Source organism: Eleutherodactylus coqui, chromosome 1, assembly GCF_035609145.1.
Source record: "Eleutherodactylus coqui strain aEleCoq1 chromosome 1, aEleCoq1.hap1, whole genome shotgun sequence".
NCBI lineage: Eukaryota > Metazoa > Chordata > Amphibia > Anura > Eleutherodactylidae > Eleutherodactylus > Eleutherodactylus coqui.
Genome location: NC_089837.1, coordinates 9,737,030 through 9,749,770, shown reverse-complemented (window position 1 = coordinate 9,749,770; position 12,741 = coordinate 9,737,030). Strand labels below are relative to the sequence as shown.

The 12,741-nt window shown below is 48.2% G+C and overlaps 26 non-coding genes across 26 annotated transcripts; all 26 read left to right on the top strand.

The window, feature by feature from the left end:
• Nucleotides 1–351: 351 nt before the first annotated feature.
• TRNAA-AGC (transfer RNA alanine (anticodon AGC)) lies at nt 352–424 on the top strand. The gene has a single exon. It is a non-coding gene; the product is annotated as a tRNA-Ala (tRNA).
• A 100-nt stretch (nt 425–524) lies between these two features.
• On the top strand, nt 525–610 carry TRNAY-GUA (transfer RNA tyrosine (anticodon GUA)). Its single transcript is given in 2 exon segments — nt 525–561; nt 575–610. It is a non-coding gene; the product is annotated as a tRNA-Tyr (tRNA).
• A 702-nt stretch (nt 611–1,312) lies between these two features.
• On the top strand, nt 1,313–1,385 carry TRNAA-AGC (transfer RNA alanine (anticodon AGC)). Its single transcript has one exon. It is a non-coding gene; the product is annotated as a tRNA-Ala (tRNA).
• A 100-nt stretch (nt 1,386–1,485) lies between these two features.
• On the top strand, nt 1,486–1,571 carry TRNAY-GUA (transfer RNA tyrosine (anticodon GUA)). Its single transcript is given in 2 exon segments — nt 1,486–1,522; nt 1,536–1,571. It is a non-coding gene; the product is annotated as a tRNA-Tyr (tRNA).
• Nucleotides 1,572–2,262: 691 nt separating this feature from the next.
• Nucleotides 2,263–2,335, top strand: TRNAA-AGC (transfer RNA alanine (anticodon AGC)). The gene has a single exon. It is a non-coding gene; the product is annotated as a tRNA-Ala (tRNA).
• Nucleotides 2,336–2,435: 100 nt separating this feature from the next.
• TRNAY-GUA (transfer RNA tyrosine (anticodon GUA)) lies at nt 2,436–2,521 on the top strand. The gene is given in 2 exon segments: nt 2,436–2,472; nt 2,486–2,521. It is a non-coding gene; the product is annotated as a tRNA-Tyr (tRNA).
• Nucleotides 2,522–3,226: 705 nt separating this feature from the next.
• On the top strand, nt 3,227–3,299 carry TRNAA-AGC (transfer RNA alanine (anticodon AGC)). Its single transcript has one exon. It is a non-coding gene; the product is annotated as a tRNA-Ala (tRNA).
• A 100-nt stretch (nt 3,300–3,399) lies between these two features.
• On the top strand, nt 3,400–3,485 carry TRNAY-GUA (transfer RNA tyrosine (anticodon GUA)). The gene is given in 2 exon segments: nt 3,400–3,436; nt 3,450–3,485. It is a non-coding gene; the product is annotated as a tRNA-Tyr (tRNA).
• A 702-nt stretch (nt 3,486–4,187) lies between these two features.
• Nucleotides 4,188–4,260, top strand: TRNAA-AGC (transfer RNA alanine (anticodon AGC)). The gene has a single exon. It is a non-coding gene; the product is annotated as a tRNA-Ala (tRNA).
• Nucleotides 4,261–4,360: 100 nt separating this feature from the next.
• On the top strand, nt 4,361–4,446 carry TRNAY-GUA (transfer RNA tyrosine (anticodon GUA)). The gene is given in 2 exon segments: nt 4,361–4,397; nt 4,411–4,446. It is a non-coding gene; the product is annotated as a tRNA-Tyr (tRNA).
• Nucleotides 4,447–5,137: 691 nt separating this feature from the next.
• On the top strand, nt 5,138–5,210 carry TRNAA-AGC (transfer RNA alanine (anticodon AGC)). The gene has a single exon. It is a non-coding gene; the product is annotated as a tRNA-Ala (tRNA).
• A 100-nt stretch (nt 5,211–5,310) lies between these two features.
• TRNAY-GUA (transfer RNA tyrosine (anticodon GUA)) lies at nt 5,311–5,396 on the top strand. Its single transcript is given in 2 exon segments — nt 5,311–5,347; nt 5,361–5,396. It is a non-coding gene; the product is annotated as a tRNA-Tyr (tRNA).
• Nucleotides 5,397–6,101: 705 nt separating this feature from the next.
• On the top strand, nt 6,102–6,174 carry TRNAA-AGC (transfer RNA alanine (anticodon AGC)). The gene has a single exon. It is a non-coding gene; the product is annotated as a tRNA-Ala (tRNA).
• Nucleotides 6,175–6,274: 100 nt separating this feature from the next.
• Nucleotides 6,275–6,360, top strand: TRNAY-GUA (transfer RNA tyrosine (anticodon GUA)). The gene is given in 2 exon segments: nt 6,275–6,311; nt 6,325–6,360. It is a non-coding gene; the product is annotated as a tRNA-Tyr (tRNA).
• A 705-nt stretch (nt 6,361–7,065) lies between these two features.
• TRNAA-AGC (transfer RNA alanine (anticodon AGC)) lies at nt 7,066–7,138 on the top strand. Its single transcript has one exon. It is a non-coding gene; the product is annotated as a tRNA-Ala (tRNA).
• A 100-nt stretch (nt 7,139–7,238) lies between these two features.
• On the top strand, nt 7,239–7,324 carry TRNAY-GUA (transfer RNA tyrosine (anticodon GUA)). The gene is given in 2 exon segments: nt 7,239–7,275; nt 7,289–7,324. It is a non-coding gene; the product is annotated as a tRNA-Tyr (tRNA).
• Nucleotides 7,325–8,027: 703 nt separating this feature from the next.
• Nucleotides 8,028–8,100, top strand: TRNAA-AGC (transfer RNA alanine (anticodon AGC)). The gene has a single exon. It is a non-coding gene; the product is annotated as a tRNA-Ala (tRNA).
• Nucleotides 8,101–8,200: 100 nt separating this feature from the next.
• Nucleotides 8,201–8,286, top strand: TRNAY-GUA (transfer RNA tyrosine (anticodon GUA)). Its single transcript is given in 2 exon segments — nt 8,201–8,237; nt 8,251–8,286. It is a non-coding gene; the product is annotated as a tRNA-Tyr (tRNA).
• Nucleotides 8,287–8,981: 695 nt separating this feature from the next.
• On the top strand, nt 8,982–9,054 carry TRNAA-AGC (transfer RNA alanine (anticodon AGC)). Its single transcript has one exon. It is a non-coding gene; the product is annotated as a tRNA-Ala (tRNA).
• Nucleotides 9,055–9,154: 100 nt separating this feature from the next.
• Nucleotides 9,155–9,240, top strand: TRNAY-GUA (transfer RNA tyrosine (anticodon GUA)). The gene is given in 2 exon segments: nt 9,155–9,191; nt 9,205–9,240. It is a non-coding gene; the product is annotated as a tRNA-Tyr (tRNA).
• A 703-nt stretch (nt 9,241–9,943) lies between these two features.
• TRNAA-AGC (transfer RNA alanine (anticodon AGC)) lies at nt 9,944–10,016 on the top strand. The gene has a single exon. It is a non-coding gene; the product is annotated as a tRNA-Ala (tRNA).
• A 100-nt stretch (nt 10,017–10,116) lies between these two features.
• Nucleotides 10,117–10,202, top strand: TRNAY-GUA (transfer RNA tyrosine (anticodon GUA)). Its single transcript is given in 2 exon segments — nt 10,117–10,153; nt 10,167–10,202. It is a non-coding gene; the product is annotated as a tRNA-Tyr (tRNA).
• A 702-nt stretch (nt 10,203–10,904) lies between these two features.
• Nucleotides 10,905–10,977, top strand: TRNAA-AGC (transfer RNA alanine (anticodon AGC)). The gene has a single exon. It is a non-coding gene; the product is annotated as a tRNA-Ala (tRNA).
• A 100-nt stretch (nt 10,978–11,077) lies between these two features.
• On the top strand, nt 11,078–11,163 carry TRNAY-GUA (transfer RNA tyrosine (anticodon GUA)). Its single transcript is given in 2 exon segments — nt 11,078–11,114; nt 11,128–11,163. It is a non-coding gene; the product is annotated as a tRNA-Tyr (tRNA).
• A 703-nt stretch (nt 11,164–11,866) lies between these two features.
• Nucleotides 11,867–11,939, top strand: TRNAA-AGC (transfer RNA alanine (anticodon AGC)). The gene has a single exon. It is a non-coding gene; the product is annotated as a tRNA-Ala (tRNA).
• Nucleotides 11,940–12,039: 100 nt separating this feature from the next.
• Nucleotides 12,040–12,125, top strand: TRNAY-GUA (transfer RNA tyrosine (anticodon GUA)). The gene is given in 2 exon segments: nt 12,040–12,076; nt 12,090–12,125. It is a non-coding gene; the product is annotated as a tRNA-Tyr (tRNA).
• Nucleotides 12,126–12,741: the final 616 nt, after the last annotated feature.

Here is a 12,741-nt window from a genome sequence, read left to right as displayed (position 1 = left end):
TCGTAAGAGAGGTTTAAGCAGCAGCAGAGTGGCGCAGCGGGAGCGTGCTGGGCCCATAACCCAGAGGTCGATGGATCGAAACCATCCTCTGCTAGGCGCAGAGTTTTGTATTTTTCATGCTCCCAGGAAAAAGGTACCCCAAAAATTCACTGTCTCGTTCTTTCAGGCCACCCAAAGCCCAGCAAACTCCACTGTCCTTTATATTTCAAGGCACCAAAAAATCCACACTTAAAAAAAAAAAAAAAAAAAAAAAAAAGAAAGAAACCTTTCTTCTCCCATGGTCAAAACTTGGTTTAGGCATGATAACATGACTGCGGTGTGACCCGAGTGCCAGAAACCAGCAACAGTAGAGGGGGATTAGCTCAAATGGTAGAGCGCTCGCTTAGCATGCGAGAGGTAGCGGGATCGATGCCCGCATCCTCCAAAACTTCCACTTGGCACTACCTTCAAATGAAGGGCCAACTTCTTTTTAGTTGGCACTGACACAAAAACCTAGGAAGCAGCTGCACGCATATCTGGCTAAACCTTCGATAGCTCAGCTGGTAGAGCGGAGGACTGTAGTAGCTAATTAGCAATCCTTAGGTCGCTGGTTCGATTCCGGCTCGAAGGATGCTTTTGAGTGTCCGACAACCTTGCATGCTTCAACTCGGAGGCTCTCTCGCACAGACTTTGCAGCTGCATACCTCCTGGGCGCACTCTTTTTGAGCCTGACCGCACAACCATTGGCCTCTGGAGAGAGTGTTAACAAGAATACTTCAAAACAAGAGAAACAATGCGTTGGCCGGGAATCGAACCCGGGTCAACTGCTTGGAAGGCAGCTATGCTCACCACTATACCACCAACGCCATAGAATTCACACCACTTCTCAATCGTGAAAATGCAACTCTCACCCCTAGTGTGACTAAAGCCAACTCTTCTGCTTCGTTAGTGGCTTGACAACAGTCAGACGGTAATGTGGCTTCTCGTAAGAGAGGTTTAAGCAGCAGCAGAGTGGCGCAGCGGGAGCGTGCTGGGCCCATAACCCAGAGGTCGATGGATCGAAACCATCCTCTGCTAGGCGCAGAGTTTTGTATTTTTCATGCTCCCAGGAAAAAGGTACCCCAAAAATTCACTGTCTCGTTCTTTCAGGCCACCCAAAGCCCAGCAAACTCCACTGTCCTTTATATTTCAAGGCACCAAAAAATCCACACTTTAAAAAAAAAAAAAAAAAAAAAAAAAAAAGAAACCTTTCTTCTCCCATGGTCAAAACTTGGTTTAGGCATGATAACATGACTGCGGTGTGACCTGAGTGCCAGAAACCAGCAACAGTAGAGGGGGATTAGCTCAAATGGTAGAGCGCTCGCTTAGCATGCGAGAGGTAGCGGGATCGATGCCCGCATCCTCCAAAACTTCCACTTGGCACTACCTTCAAATGAAGGGCCAACTTCTTTTTAGTTGGCACTGACACAAAAACCTAGGAAGCAGCTGCACGCATATCTGGCTAAACCTTCGATAGCTCAGCTGGTAGAGCGGAGGACTGTAGTAGCTAATTAGCAATCCTTAGGTCGCTGGTTCGATTCCGGCTCGAAGGATGCTTTTGAGTGTCCGACAACCTTGCATGCTTCAACTCGGAGGCTCTCTCGCACAGACTTTGCAGCTGCATACCTCCTGGGCGCACTCTTTTTGAGCCTGACCGCACAACCATTGGCCTCTGGAGAGAGTGTTAACAAGAATACTTCAAAACAAGAGAAACAATGCGTTGGCCAGGAATCGAACCCGGGTCAACTGCTTGGAAGGCAGCTATGCTCACCACTATACCACCAACGCCATAGAATTCACACCACTTCTCAATCGTGAAAATGCAACTCTCACCCCTAGTGTGACTAAAGCCAACTCTTCTGCTTCGTTAGTGGCTTGACAACAGTCAGACGGTAATGTGGCTTCTCGTAAGAGAGGTTTAAGCAGCAGCAGAGTGGCGCAGCGGGAGCGTGCTGGGCCCATAACCCAGAGGTCGATGGATCGAAACCATCCTCTGCTAGGCGCAGAGTTTTGTATTTTTCATGCTCCCAGGAAAAAGGTACCCCAAAAATTCACTGTCTCGTTCTTTCAGGCCACCCAAAGCCCAGCAAACTCCACTGTCCTTTATATTTCAAGGCACCAAAAAATCCACACTTTAAAAAAAAAAAAAAAAAGAAACCTTTCTTCTCCCATGGTCAAAACTTGGTTTAGGCATGATAACATGACTGCGGTGTGACCTGAGTGCCAGAAACCAGCAACAGTAGAGGGGGATTAGCTCAAATGGTAGAGCGCTCGCTTAGCATGCGAGAGGTAGCGGGATCGATGCCCGCATCCTCCAAAACTTCCACTTGGCACTACCTTCAAATGAAGGGCCAACTTCTTTTTAGTTGGCACTGACACAAAAACCTAGGAAGTAGCTGCACGCATATCTGGCTAAACCTTCGATAGCTCAGCTGGTAGAGCGGAGGACTGTAGTAGCTAATTAGCAATCCTTAGGTCGCTGGTTCGATTCCGGCTCGAAGGATGCTTTTGAGTGTCCGACAACCTTGCATGCTTCAACTCGGAGGCTCTCTCGCACAGACTTTGCAGCTGCATACCTCCTGGGCGCACTCTTTTTGAGCCTGACCGCACAACCATTGGCCTCTGGAGAGAGTGTTAACAAGAATACTTCAAAACAAGAGAAACAATGCGTTGGCCAGGAATCGAACCCGGGTCAACTGCTTGGAAGGCAGCTATGCTCACCACTATACCACCAACGCCATAGAATTCACACCACTTCTCAATCGTGAAAATGCAACTCTCACCCCTAGTGTGACTAAAGCCAACTCTTCTGCTTCGTTAGTGGCTTGACAACAGTCAGACGGTAATGTGGCTTCTCGTAAGAGAGGTTTAAGCAGCAGCAGAGTGGCGCAGCGGGAGCGTGCTGGGCCCATAACCCAGAGGTCGATGGATCGAAACCATCCTCTGCTAGGCGCAGAGTTTTGTATTTTTCATGCTCCCAGGAAAAAGGTACCCCAAAAATTCACTGTCTCGTTCTTTCAGGCCACCCAAAGCCCAGCAAACTCCACTGTCCTTTATATTTCAAGGCACCAAAAAATCCACACTTAAAAAAAAAAAAAAAAAAAAAAAAAAAAGAAAGAAACCTTTCTTCTCCCATGGTCAAAACTTGGTTTAGGCATGATAACATGACTGCGGTGTGACCCGAGTGCCAGAAACCAGCAACAGTAGAGGGGGATTAGCTCAAATGGTAGAGCGCTCGCTTAGCATGCGAGAGGTAGCGGGATCGATGCCCGCATCCTCCAAAACTTCCACTTGGCACTACCTTCAAATGAAGGGCCAACTTCTTTTTAGTTGGCACTGACACAAAAACCTAGGAAGCAGCTGCACGCATATCTGGCTAAACCTTCGATAGCTCAGCTGGTAGAGCGGAGGACTGTAGTAGCTAATTAGCAATCCTTAGGTCGCTGGTTCGATTCCGGCTCGAAGGATGCTTTTGAGTGTCCGACAACCTTGCATGCTTCAACTCGGAGGCTCTCTCGCACAGACTTTGCAGCTGCATACCTCCTGGGCGCACTCTTTTTGAGCCTGACCGCACAACCATTGGCCTCTGGAGAGAGTGTTAACAAGAATACTTCAAAACAAGAGAAACAATGCGTTGGCCGGGAATCGAACCCGGGTCAACTGCTTGGAAGGCAGCTATGCTCACCACTATACCACCAACGCCATAGAATTCACACCACTTCTCAATCGTGAAAATGCAACTCTCACCCCTAGTGTGACTAAAGCCAACTCTTCTGCTTCGTTAGTGGCTTGACAACAGTCAGACGGTAATGTGGCTTCTCGTAAGAGAGGTTTAAGCAGCAGCAGAGTGGCGCAGCGGGAGCGTGCTGGGCCCATAACCCAGAGGTCGATGGATCGAAACCATCCTCTGCTAGGCGCAGAGTTTTGTATTTTTCATGCTCCCAGGAAAAAGGTACCCCAAAAATTCACTGTCTCGTTCTTTCAGGCCACCCAAAGCCCAGCAAACTCCACTGTCCTTTATATTTCAAGGCACCAAAAAATCCACACTTTAAAAAAAAAAAATAAATAAATAAAAAAAGAAACCTTTCTTCTCCCATGGTCAAAACTTGGTTTAGGCATGATAACATGACTGCGGTGTGACCCGAGTGCCAGAAACCAGCAACAGTAGAGGGGGATTAGCTCAAATGGTAGAGCGCTCGCTTAGCATGCGAGAGGTAGCGGGATCGATGCCCGCATCCTCCAAAACTTCCACTTGGCACTACCTTCAAATGAAGGGCCAACTTCTTTTTAGTTGGCACTGACACAAAAACCTAGGAAGCAGCTGCACGCATATCTGGCTAAACCTTCGATAGCTCAGCTGGTAGAGCGGAGGACTGTAGTAGCTAATTAGCAATCCTTAGGTCGCTGGTTCGATTCCGGCTCGAAGGATGCTTTTGAGTGTCCGACAACCTTGCATGCTTCAACTCGGAGGCTCTCTCGCACAGACTTTGCAGCTGCATACCTCCTGGGCGCACTCTTTTTGAGCCTGACCGCACAACCATTGGCCTCTGGAGAGAGTGTTAACAAGAATACTTCAAAACAAGAGAAACAATGCATTGGCCGGGAATCGAACCCGGGTCAACTGCTTGGAAGGCAGCTATGCTCACCACTATACCACCAACGCCATAGAATTCACACCACTTCTCAATCGCGAAAATGCAACTCTCACCCCTAGTGTGACTAAAGCCAACTCTTCTGCTTCGTTAGTGGCTTGACAACAGTCAGACGGTAATGTGGCTTCTCGTAAGAGAGGTTTAAGCAGCAGCAGAGTGGCGCAGCGGGAGCGTGCTGGGCCCATAACCCAGAGGTCGATGGATCGAAACCATCCTCTGCTAGGCGCAGAGTTTTGTATTTTTCATGCTCCCAGGAAAAAGGTACCCCAAAAATTCACTGTCTCGTTCTTTCAGGCCACCCAAAGCCCAGCAAACTCCACTGTCCTTTATATTTCAAGGCACCAAAAAATCCACACTTTAAAAAAAAAAAAAAAAAGAAACCTTTCTTCTCCCATGGTCAAAACTTGGTTTAGGCATGATAACATGACTGCGGTGTGACCTGAGTGCCAGAAACCAGCAACAGTAGAGGGGGATTAGCTCAAATGGTAGAGCGCTCGCTTAGCATGCGAGAGGTAGCGGGATCGATGCCCGCATCCTCCAAAACTTCCACTTGGCACTACCTTCAAATGAAGGGCCAACTTCTTTTTAGTTGGCACTGACACAAAAACCTAGGAAGTAGCTGCACGCATATCTGGCTAAACCTTCGATAGCTCAGCTGGTAGAGCGGAGGACTGTAGTAGCTAATTAGCAATCCTTAGGTCGCTGGTTCGATTCCGGCTCGAAGGATGCTTTTGAGTGTCCGACAACCTTGCATGCTTCAACTCGGAGGCTCTCTCGCACAGACTTTGCAGCTGCATACCTCCTGGGCGCACTCTTTTTGAGCCTGACCGCACAACCATTGGCCTCTGGAGAGAGTGTTAACAAGAATACTTCAAAACAAGAGAAACAATGCGTTGGCCAGGAATCGAACCCGGGTCAACTGCTTGGAAGGCAGCTATGCTCACCACTATACCACCAACGCCATAGAATTCACACCACTTCTCAATCGTGAAAATGCAACTCTCACCCCTAGTGTGACTAAAGCCAACTCTTCTGCTTCGTTAGTGGCTTGACAACAGTCAGACGGTAATGTGGCTTCTCGTAAGAGAGGTTTAAGCAGCAGCAGAGTGGCGCAGCGGGAGCGTGCTGGGCCCATAACCCAGAGGTCGATGGATCGAAACCATCCTCTGCTAGGCGCAGAGTTTTGTATTTTTCATGCTCCCAGGAAAAAGGTACCCCAAAAATTCACTGTCTCGTTCTTTCAGGCCACCCAAAGCCCAGCAAACTCCACTGTCCTTTATATTTCAAGGCACCAAAAAATCCACACTTAAAAAAAAAAAAAAAAAAAAAAAAAAAAGAAAGAAACCTTTCTTCTCCCATGGTCAAAACTTGGTTTAGGCATGATAACATGACTGCGGTGTGACCCGAGTGCCAGAAACCAGCAACAGTAGAGGGGGATTAGCTCAAATGGTAGAGCGCTCGCTTAGCATGCGAGAGGTAGCGGGATCGATGCCCGCATCCTCCAAAACTTCCACTTGGCACTACCTTCAAATGAAGGGCCAACTTCTTTTTAGTTGGCACTGACACAAAAACCTAGGAAGCAGCTGCACGCATATCTGGCTAAACCTTCGATAGCTCAGCTGGTAGAGCGGAGGACTGTAGTAGCTAATTAGCAATCCTTAGGTCGCTGGTTCGATTCCGGCTCGAAGGATGCTTTTGAGTGTCCGACAACCTTGCATGCTTCAACTCGGAGGCTCTCTCGCACAGACTTTGCAGCTGCATACCTCCTGGGCGCACTCTTTTTGAGCCTGACCGCACAACCATTGGCCTCTGGAGAGAGTGTTAACAAGAATACTTCAAAACAAGAGTAACAATGCGTTGGCCGGGAATCGAACCCGGGTCAACTGCTTGGAAGGCAGCTATGCTCACCACTATACCACCAACGCCATAGAATTCACACCACTTCTCAATCGTGAAAATGCAACTCTCACCCCTAGTGTGACTAAAGCCAACTCTTCTGCTTCGTTAGTGGCTTGACAACAGTCAGACGGTAATGTGGCTTCTCGTAAGAGAGGTTTAAGCAGCAGCAGAGTGGCGCAGCGGGAGCGTGCTGGGCCCATAACCCAGAGGTCGATGGATCGAAACCATCCTCTGCTAGGCGCAGAGTTTTGTATTTTTCATGCTCCCAGGAAAAAGGTACCCCAAAAATTCACTGTCTCGTTCTTTCAGGCCACCCAAAGCCCAGCAAACTCCACTGTCCTTTATATTTCAAGGCACCAAAAAATCCACACTTAAAAAAAAAAAAAAAAAAAAAAAAAAAAGAAAGAAACCTTTCTTCTCCCATGGTCAAAACTTGGTTTAGGCATGATAACATGACTGCGGTGTGACCTGAGTGCCAGAAACCAGCAACAGTAGAGGGGGATTAGCTCAAATGGTAGAGCGCTCGCTTAGCATGCGAGAGGTAGCGGGATCGATGCCCGCATCCTCCAAAACTTCCACTTGGCACTACCTTCAAATGAAGGGCCAACTTCTTTTTAGTTGGCACTGACACAAAAACCTAGGAAGCAGCTGCACGCATATCTGGCTAAACCTTCGATAGCTCAGCTGGTAGAGCGGAGGACTGTAGTAGCTAATTAGCAATCCTTAGGTCGCTGGTTCGATTCCGGCTCGAAGGATGCTTTTGAGTGTCCGACAACCTTGCATGCTTCAACTCGGAGGCTCTCTCGCACAGACTTTGCAGCTGCATACCTCCTGGGCGCACTCTTTTTGAGCCTGACCGCACAACCATTGGCCTCTGGAGAGAGTGTTAACAAGAATACTTCAAAACAAGAGTAACAATGCGTTGGCCGGGAATCGAACCCGGGTCAACTGCTTGGAAGGCAGCTATGCTCACCACTATACCACCAACGCCATAGAATTCACACCACTTCTCAATCGTGAAAATGCAACTCTCACCCCTAGTGTGACTAAAGCCAACTCTTCTGCTTCGTTAGTGGCTTGACAACAGTCAGACGGTAATGTGGCTTCTCGTAAGAGAGGTTTAAGCAGCAGCAGAGTGGCGCAGCGGGAGCGTGCTGGGCCCATAACCCAGAGGTCGATGGATCGAAACCATCCTCTGCTAGGCGCAGAGTTTTGTATTTTTCATGCTCCCAGGAAAAAGGTACCCCAAAAATTCACTGTCTCGTTCTTTCAGGCCACCCAAAGCCCAGCAAACTCCACTGTCCTTTATATTTCAAGGCACCAAAAAATCCACACTTAAAAAAAAAAAAAAAAAAAAAAAAAAGAAAGAAACCTTTCTTCTCCCATGGTCAAAACTTGGTTTAGGCATGATAACATGACTGCGGTGTGACCTGAGTGCCAGAAACCAGCAACAGTAGAGGGGGATTAGCTCAAATGGTAGAGCGCTCGCTTAGCATGCGAGAGGTAGCGGGATCGATGCCCGCATCCTCCAAAACTTCCACTTGGCACTACCTTCAAATGAAGGGCCAACTTCTTTTTAGTTGGCACTGACACAAAAACCTAGGAAGTAGCTGCACGCATATCTGGCTAAACCTTCGATAGCTCAGCTGGTAGAGCGGAGGACTGTAGTAGCTAATTAGCAATCCTTAGGTCGCTGGTTCGATTCCGGCTCGAAGGATGCTTTTGAGTGTCCGACAACCTTGCATGCTTCAACTCGGAGGCTCTCTCGCACAGACTTTGCAGCTGCATACCTCCTGGGCGCACTCTTTTTGAGCCTGACCGCACAACCATTGGCCTCTGGAGAGAGTGTTAACAAGAATACTTCAAAACAAGAGAAACAATGCGTTGGCCAGGAATCGAACCCGGGTCAACTGCTTGGAAGGCAGCTATGCTCACCACTATACCACCAACGCCATAGAATTCACACCACTTCTCAATCGTGAAAATGCAACTCTCACCCCTAGTGTGACTAAAGCCAACTCTTCTGCTTCGTTAGTGGCTTGACAACAGTCAGACGGTAATGTGGCTTCTCGTAAGAGAGGTTTAAGCAGCAGCAGAGTGGCGCAGCGGGAGCGTGCTGGGCCCATAACCCAGAGGTCGATGGATCGAAACCATCCTCTGCTAGGCGCAGAGTTTTGTATTTTTCATGCTCCCAGGAAAAAGGTACCCCAAAAATTCACTGTCTCGTTCTTTCAGGCCACCCAAAGCCCAGCAAACTCCACTGTCCTTTATATTTCAAGGCACCAAAAAATCCACACTTAAAAAAAAAAAAAAAAAAAAAAGAAACCTTTCTTCTCCCATGGTCAAAGCTTGGTTTAGGCATGATAACATGACTGCGGTGTGACCCGAGTGCCAGAAACCAGCAACAGTAGAGGGGGATTAGCTCAAATGGTAGAGCGCTCGCTTAGCATGCGAGAGGTAGCGGGATCGATGCCCGCATCCTCCAAAACTTCCACTTGGCACTACCTTCAAATGAAGGGCCAACTTCTTTTTAGTTGGCACTGACACAAAAACCTAGGAAGCAGCTGCACGCATATCTGGCTAAACCTTCGATAGCTCAGCTGGTAGAGCGGAGGACTGTAGTAGCTAATTAGCAATCCTTAGGTCGCTGGTTCGATTCCGGCTCGAAGGATGCTTTTGAGTGTCCGACAACCTTGCATGCTTCAACTCGGAGGCTCTCTCGCACAGACTTTGCAGCTGCATACCTCCTGGGCGCACTCTTTTTGAGCCTGACCGCACAACCATTGGCCTCTGGAGAGAGTGTTAACAAGAATACTTCAAAACAAGAGAAACAATGCGTTGGCCGGGAATCGAACCCGGGTCAACTGCTTGGAAGGCAGCTATGCTCACCACTATACCACCAACGCCATAGAATTCACACCACTTCTCAATCGTGAAAATGCAACTCTCACCCCTAGTGTGACTAAAGCCAACTCTTCTGCTTCGTTAGTGGCTTGACAACAGTCAGACGGTAATGTGGCTTCTCGTAAGAGAGGTTTAAGCAGCAGCAGAGTGGCGCAGCGGGAGCGTGCTGGGCCCATAACCCAGAGGTCGATGGATCGAAACCATCCTCTGCTAGGCGCAGAGTTTTGTATTTTTCATGCTCCCAGGAAAAAGGTACCCCAAAAATTCACTGTCTCGTTCTTTCAGGCCACCCAAAGCCCAGCAAACTCCACTGTCCTTTATATTTCAAGGCACCAAAAAATCCACACTTTAAAAAAAAAAAAAAAAAAAAAAAAAAAAAGAAACCTTTCTTCTCCCATGGTCAAAACTTGGTTTAGGCATGATAACATGACTGCGGTGTGACCCGAGTGCCAGAAACCAGCAACAGTAGAGGGGGATTAGCTCAAATGGTAGAGCGCTCGCTTAGCATGCGAGAGGTAGCGGGATCGATGCCCGCATCCTCCAAAACTTCCACTTGGCACTACCTTCAAATGAAGGGCCAACTTCTTTTTAGTTGGCACTGACACAAAAACCTAGGAAGCAGCTGCACGCATATCTGGCTAAACCTTCGATAGCTCAGCTGGTAGAGCGGAGGACTGTAGTAGCTAATTAGCAATCCTTAGGTCGCTGGTTCGATTCCGGCTCGAAGGATGCTTTTGAGTGTCCGACAACCTTGCATGCTTCAACTCGGAGGCTCTCTCGCACAGACTTTGCAGCTGCATACCTCCTGGGCGCACTCTTTTTGAGCCTGACCGCACAACCATTGGCCTCTGGAGAGAGTGTTAACAAGAATACTTCAAAACAAGAGTAACAATGCGTTGGCCGGGAATCGAACCCGGGTCAACTGCTTGGAAGGCAGCTATGCTCACCACTATACCACCAACGCCATAGAATTCACACCACTTCTCAATCGTGAAAATGCAACTCTCACCCCTAGTGTGACTAAAGCCAACTCTTCTGCTTCGTTAGTGGCTTGACAACAGTCAGACGGTAATGTGGCTTCTCGTAAGAGAGGTTTAAGCAGCAGCAGAGTGGCGCAGCGGGAGCGTGCTGGGCCCATAACCCAGAGGTCGATGGATCGAAACCATCCTCTGCTAGGCGCAGAGTTTTGTATTTTTCATGCTCCCAGGAAAAAGGTACCCCAAAAATTCACTGTCTCGTTCTTTCAGGCCACCCAAAGCCCAGCAAACTCCACTGTCCTTTATATTTCAAGGCACCAAAAAATCCACACTTTAAAAAAAAAAAAAAAAAAAAAAAAAAAAGAAACCTTTCTTCTCCCATGGTCAAAACTTGGTTTAGGCATGATAACATGACTGCGGTGTGACCCGAGTGCCAGAAACCAGCAACAGTAGAGGGGGATTAGCTCAAATGGTAGAGCGCTCGCTTAGCATGCGAGAGGTAGCGGGATCGATGCCCGCATCCTCCAAAACTTCCACTTGGCACTACCTTCAAATGAAGGGCCAACTTCTTTTTAGTTGGCACTGACACAAAAACCTAGGAAGCAGCTGCACGCATATCTGGCTAAACCTTCGATAGCTCAGCTGGTAGAGCGGAGGACTGTAGTAGCTAATTAGCAATCCTTAGGTCGCTGGTTCGATTCCGGCTCGAAGGATGCTTTTGAGTGTCCGACAACCTTGCATGCTTCAACTCGGAGGCTCTCTCGCACAGACTTTGCAGCTGCATACCTCCTGGGCGCACTCTTTTTGAGCCTGACCGCACAACCATTGGCCTCTGGAGAGAGTGTTAACAAGAATACTTCAAAACAAGAGTAACAATGCGTTGGCCGGGAATCGAACCCGGGTCAACTGCTTGGAAGGCAGCTATGCTCACCACTATACCACCAACGCCATAGAATTCACACCACTTCTCAATCGTGAAAATGCAACTCTCACCCCTAGTGTGACTAAAGCCAACTCTTCTGCTTCGTTAGTGGCTTGACAACAGTCAGACGGTAATGTGGCTTCTCGTAAGAGAGGTTTAAGCAGCAGCAGAGTGGCGCAGCGGGAGCGTGCTGGGCCCATAACCCAGAGGTCGATGGATCGAAACCATCCTCTGCTAGGCGCAGAGTTTTGTATTTTTCATGCTCCCAGGAAAAAGGTACCCCAAAAATTCACTGTCTCGTTCTTTCAGGCCACCCAAAGCCCAGCAAACTCCACTGTCCTTTATATTTCAAGGCACCAAAAAATCCACACTTAAAAAAAAAAAAAAAAAAAAAAAAAAGAAAGAAACCTTTCTTCTCCCATGGTCAAAACTTGGTTTAGGCATGATAACATGACTGCGGTGTGACCCGAGTGCCAGAAACCAGCAACAGTAGAGGGGGATTAGCTCAAATGGTAGAGCGCTCGCTTAGCATGCGAGAGGTAGCGGGATCGATGCCCGCATCCTCCAAAACTTCCACTTGGCACTACCTTCAAATGAAGGGCCAACTTCTTTTTAGTTGGCACTGACACAAAAACCTAGGAAGCAGCTGCACGCATATCTGGCTAAACCTTCGATAGCTCAGCTGGTAGAGCGGAGGACTGTAGTAGCTAATTAGCAATCCTTAGGTCGCTGGTTCGATTCCGGCTCGAAGGATGCTTTTGAGTGTCCGACAACCTTGCATGCTTCAACTCGGAGGCTCTCTCGCACAGACTTTGCAGCTGCATACCTCCTGGGCGCACTCTTTTTGAGCCTGACCGCACAACCATTGGCCTCTGGAGAGAGTGTTAACAAGAATACTTCAAAACAAGAGTAACAATGCGTTGGCCGGGAATCGAACCCGGGTCAACTGCTTGGAAGGCAGCTATGCTCACCACTATACCACCAACGCCATAGAATTCACACCACTTCTCAATCGTGAAAATGCAACTCTCACCCCTAGTGTGACTAAAGCCAACTCTTCTGCTTCGTTAGTGGCTTGACAACAGTCAGACGGTAATGTGGCTTCTCGTAAGAGAGGTTTAAGCAGCAGCAGAGTGGCGCAGCGGGAGCGTGCTGGGCCCATAACCCAGAGGTCGATGGATCGAAACCATCCTCTGCTAGGCGCAGAGTTTTGTATTTTTCATGCTCCCAGGAAAAAGGTACCCCAAAAATTCACTGTCTCGTTCTTTCAGGCCACCCAAAGCCCAGCAAACTCCACTGTCCTTTATATTTCAAGGCACCAAAAAATCCACACTTAAAAAAAAAAAAAAAAAAAAAAAAAAAAGAAAGA